We start from the raw sequence: 6212 nt of genomic DNA, 5'->3' as shown, positions 1-6212 counted from the left end.
CTAGAAGGCATCCACTCCATTTTGCAAAAGTATTTCAAAATTCTGAACTATGTCCTTGTTGAACAGAATATTTTAAACGTTTATGTGAAATGCTTTGTTTCAAAGTGGTATTTTTTAAATCCAAAAGTTCAGCTCTTACAGTTCTCCTTGCCGTTCTGAAGTTACTTAAGTTTGCTGGATCACTAGAACTTCCTAAAAATGTTTGGCTTTAACAAAACAGTATATTTGAGTAATATTTTTTAGGTGAAAATCTTATCACCTTGAAGGAGCTAAAATAACAAAAGCCAATGCTATGTATATATGTGTGTGTGTGTGTGACTAGAAGTTTTTTATCACATCAGACATACACCTTTTAATGGAAAGTTATTCCTACTCATCAATAAGCAGAGACACAGAACAGGGATCTTCCTTATATCAATAACCTTTAACTAACAGCAAATCTACTGTTTTCTCAAGGCAAGCAATCAGGTAGCTCTGACACCTGCAACTACTGGAAACATTTGTCTAAGACGGAATCAAACTAGTGGGAGCCTGGGGAAATATAAATACAGTAAATGGATTGAAAATACTTCAGCTGGTGCTTAGAGATTGTACAGTCATGAAGTACTACTCTTTGGTAATAAAAAACCCCCTAGAACTCACCAGAAGTTAGCTTACTGTGGTGTTGGAGCAATTATCAAATATATTTAGAAGGGGAGAAAACTGTATTATGAATTAAGGTACTGTTTATACACCAAACTATATGAAGGTAGAACAGTTCTCTAAGATGACAATTCCTTTTAAGGTTTGCTGGTATACTTTACGGAACACATCTATCACTTTTTTAAAAATACAGATATTTCTGTAGAAGTGGAAGTGGGCTCTACCCATATATGATTTTATAACTGTACACATCTTTTTAAAAAGAAATCACAAACTCAGCCTGACAGGCATAAAAGCCAAATTCTCAAAGGTACCAGTGTACCTAGAAGTCCATGTAGGTAGTTGTCTAAAAGCTGTTTATAATTCATGTAGTTTGAGTAATTCCTCTGTGTTTGACCATTCCAAAGAGTCCATATTGGAGTCAAATTATGCTCTGCTACAATGACTGTTACTTGTTTGAGTTCCCTACCACTTTTACAAACATACTCTCAAGTATTTTTCTCCCTGGTACAGTTTTGTGAACTTGAACACATATCTTTGTTAGTCATGGGGCTAAATAATGCCAATACATATCAATATACATACCATGCCTCTACATATCATTGCAAGATAGTACTATGAAAATGAGAACATGGGCATAAGAAAACTTTAATCTAAATTTATTAAACTGTTCCTATGTGACAGTGAAATCATCATGCCTACCAGCTGTAGAAAAACCTCTAAAGTCAATCACAACTACATAGTTTGTGAGAATCTTGCAGTTCATGAAGGTGCTCTTTAAGCGCCTTCTCCAGCCCTTCATCATTCAATGTTACCTGCTCCCTTTTTCTCAAACATGAAGGCAAGAAAGAATGAACAGAATCAGAAACAGTTGTGAAATGTAATTATGCTATTTTCTTTCTGCTGCTAATTGGCAATAACATAACAAATTTATGAATGTGATTACATGAACGTAAGAGGAAAATAGTGGACTTGATCTAGAAGGTCTGTTGCCTGCCTATTTTCTGTGCAGGACAGTACTGTAATGGTGGTTTTTGCCATGTACATAGATTCAAAAGACAACTGAGAATTAAACCATTAATTGCCTTTGATACACTGCTACAGTGTGCAGATGTCATTTGATCCTAACTCTTTTACTAGCTTTAGCTACTTTTCAGTACCTTTAGGTTAGGTACAGTACTGAGTATATGGTAATAAGTAGAGAATAAGAATAGTAGTAGTAACGTAGCGTGTAATTAATTCATTCACACAGCTTAGATCAGTAGAGCTTTGACAGACTGAAGAGAAGTTACAGGATCCCAAAATATCAAATCAGTGAGACAGATGAGTCAGGGTTTTCTCAAGGCAGAAGGCATGAAGAAACTATTTCAGTGCCAGGTAGCCAATAAACATAATTTATGCCATATTTAGATTAAGATGCATAATCGGTATTATATAAATTAAGACTTTCTGTAGGATTAAGATAATAATTTTAAGAGTTCTGGTATTGTCATCTCACTGCTTTTCCTTTGAACCAATGTACATGCAAGTTCTTACACGTATAAACTCAAACTCTTGTTCAGACTTTAGTTTTATTTTGTATTTGCATATAATCATTTGTATGTATTTCATATTACAGTGTGAATTCACCACAGAACATGTATTTGCCATGTTATATCTTCATGGCATTAATTGAACAATTAAGTTATTACACTTTTTGTTGTTGTTGTTGTTGTTGCTACTGGGAATGCCTGTGCTCTCTGAAGATATTTCCTGAACCCTCACGGTTCCACAGACAGTGTTTAGGGGCCAGCAATGGATACAGACCTTCCAATACCCAAGGTAATTCATTTAGAACTGCTTCTGTGCATCTCTGCCATGTAAACATAGCCTTACTACCAACATATTAAGAAGACAGAATACCAGAAGTTTACATCTAAAAATTACTTTGGCAGCCATCACAATTAAAAAATTATTTGAAAACAAAAAGTTAAGGGCTTTTTCCAATATCTGCACATTATGAAACCAGCCCAGTGACAAAGAATTCTCTGAATTAATAGGCACGCTGGCATCAGACATCAGTAAGAACAGTATTGACTTTTACATGTAGAGAGCTCAGCAGACATTATCCTTTTAGAAACAGTTATTACTTACAGGCTAAGGTGGTCAATTTTGTTAGGAAGCAGTATTAAAAGTTTTAAACATGCATAATATATTTTTATGAAAAATACCAACAGTGTTGGTAACTTGATTACAAGTACTGAATACAAAAGTTTTACTTACATGATTAACAGCGACACTTTTATAATAACTTCCCTATTAAAATATCTCCCCATGAAGCCTCAGGCATTCCGAGCTCGCACATTATAGAGGACCAAAAAATTCCAGTTATCATGTTCTGGAAAGCATATGTGATCGTAGCAATGGAGATTATTTTTTTTTATATATGTTAGGATAGATACAAACCATTGTGAAAGTGCACATACAACATTTTGAAACATTAGGATGTAAATTTCTGAGACTGGAGTAGTAGGATCATTTGACATAATGTTGTTTACATACCCAGAAAAGAGCTGCAGCAAAGAATTTCTTTTCTGACTATCAATCAGACTTGGAAGCTGAACTGGAGGAACAGTCCAGCATGCAGAATGGGCTGAGAACAAAGTTAAGAGTTGGTTATGTTGAAATGAATAATACATCCAAATTGTGCTGATAGAAAAGTAAGACTGAGCATTTATGTAGCTGTTGGAACTCTTTACCATCAGGCCTGTCACATTTGTGGTGGTGGTGGCCTTTATTCTCCAGGGTAGTATGCAGATCTCAAGTCAGGCTGAAGCTGGATGTGAATGAGCTTGTTCATCCATATGATGTAGTCTGCTGGGCCAATATTGCCATAGGCTGCATATGGACTGTTTTGCCTTCTTCCCTTACACTTACCATGGTGTAACATACATTAATTTATATTACACATAATACTCGAAAAATGAAATAATTCAAATCTCTCATTTCCCAGGCAATAGTCTAACCATTCTAGTGAATCATTAGCTTTAAATTGAAAATAGTCTGAACTGTTTAAATATAGGGTCAAGCTTGCATTATTGATTGGAAAAAAAAAACATTCTCCCAAAATTCTGCTCCTGAACTTGTTAGAGTCACTGTGATGTTGTCAGTGCCATCAGCAAGATTAATAGTATGAGTGAGAGAAGTAATTCAAATGCCTGAATGCTTCAGACAGCGTGGAGTATTTGAAACATCTGTACGGGGCTTGCAGCTACTGGACCTACAGGAGACCTGCACTCTTCTGGAGCAATAGCTGGAATGCAGGTGGGATATCCTACTGATCTTTCCTCAGGCTTCTGGGTTTCACCAGATAAACACTGATAAAATGTTTCCGGTAAGAAGAAGATAAAAGCAAATATGCATTTATCTACATATTTTGCATTTACTTCACACCTTTCCAAGTGAAATTTATTTACAACCTCAAAAACAAGTTAATTGTACTAGTTTCTATGTAGCATTAGTGTAACACAGGCAATTTTAAATTTGTCCTAGATAATTCTCTTATTTTTTGATGGATGTTCTGTAAGTATGCAGAACTGTACAGACATGAGAGATGGAAAATAATTCTTTAGTAGGATCTGCTTTCTTTGGGGGGTTGGACTGGATGACCTCCAGCAGTCCCTTCTAATATAAATTAGTCAATTTTATAAAATAAAGATGCAGGTTTTAAAAATAGCTTCTGTGAAAAAGCCATGGAGCACAGTACCTATGATGATAAGTATTTAATTATAGAAGATAGAAAAGTAAAGAACTGTGTAAGCACCATACTCTATTGGTGACTATTGTATCCATTTCTTAAAAAAAGTGGTGACTGCAATCTTACTATTTTATTTTTAATTATTAAATATTTTTCTTTTTATACTAAATAAATACGCTGTAAAAATGCAGGCCTTGTCAGGGAGATGCATTGAAACACACTCAACATTAAATTGGAGTCAGTAAGACTACAAAGGTGAGACTAATGTGCAAGTAGTTTCAATTATCTGTATGAAAATGAAAATAGATTTTACTTAAAATATTTGGGACACTGAATGAAACAAAAATCTTACTAGTATAATATATAGAGAAATTGAGACCTTCAAAACTGTAATTTTTAGAAATTATACAGGACTTGAAAAACAGAAATCAAATATAAACCCTGAAAAATAAAGAACAGTTCTAATATCGTAGGCAAAGAACAACTGAATCTTGAAGATTATAAACTTTGGTGATTAAAAATATCACATATTAGACATTGGTTTTAGCATGTTGCATCTTTCACAGCTATTGAACAATAGGTTAAGTTACAAAGAGCTATTGTGCTATCAATTTTTCAGTAAAGCCCTACTGAAATCATTGGGAAGTCAAAAAAACCCAAAATAAAACGTGGTAAAACTGATTTAGCCCATCACCTAATTATTGTCCAAGTGTCACTTACTGTGATAAAACTCTTCCCACCATATTTTCCCCAGAAAGGATGGAGAAAGTGGGAGACTGGCCTAGAGAGCATCCAAGCCCATATACAGGGGCCCAGCAACGTGGACAGAGACAGGTTACGTTTTGAACCAGGTTTAATCTGAACTTCATTATCCAGAGCAAATACATGTTTCTATAATGTGGTCTCTAAAGTGATACAATGACAATCCCCTCTACCCATGGTGTGCAGCTGAAGCACGGACACACTCAAATGCACTAGGAGGCCTCTGAAGTACCTTAGAGAATAAAAGGCGTTATTTTGTGGGTCAGATGAACTCCCTTAGGCATATGCAGTCCTGGTGGTTTACAAAGTGAATAATCTCCTGTTCTGTCCTACCACCTTTTTCAGTAAAAACAGAAGATGTGTGCTTTCCCCTATTTTTATCTTCATTGTCTTGTTGCAACTGCATATCCATGTATAAGCAAATTAAGTATTTTTAGCACAGAAGTATAATGAGAACTTTCTGGAAAAACATGTATAGCAAGTAAGTCATTATTCTGAATATCCCAAAGGACAAGTGATCATTTATTCATTTATGCACAGCAGTCCAGGAATAGGATTAAATAGGTGATAGGTTACGTGTTTTGGAAAAGGACAAGACCTAGTCAGTATAAAATATGGTGATGGTTCAGTCTGAATAAAAAAATATTCATTTTCTGCCCAAGTTCCTTTAAACTTAGTGGGGATTTTAATTGTCAACTTGCAGAGACAGAAAGAAGAGATTAACTTTACTGAATTTTAAACAGTCTCTATTTAGGCATCCAGACTAAGTATATAGCTACCAGCTATTAATAAAGCACCTCAAAAAACCAAAACATATCGAAACAAACCTCAGCCCATGTATGTCACACCTCTGTGTTGGAATGCAACAAAATATCTTCTAGAGGTTCCCTCTCTCTCCACACTTTAGATTACTGAATGTTTGTCATACCATGTTAATTGGACTAATTGATAATTTTATTATTAAAGTTGACTTTTTCTTTAATAACCATCTCGCCTTTCAAAATTCTGAAGTGATAGCTTTATCTTGTTGATTGAAAACACAGAAGTCGAATGTAAAACAAAAAAAATATGG

The sequence above is a fragment of the Aquila chrysaetos genome, chromosome 3 (genome assembly GCF_900496995.4).
Source record: "Aquila chrysaetos chrysaetos chromosome 3, bAquChr1.4, whole genome shotgun sequence".
Lineage (NCBI taxonomy): Eukaryota > Metazoa > Chordata > Aves > Accipitriformes > Accipitridae > Aquila > Aquila chrysaetos.
The sequence above is the reverse complement of the archived record's forward strand: the minus strand, read 5'-3'. Positions refer to the sequence as shown.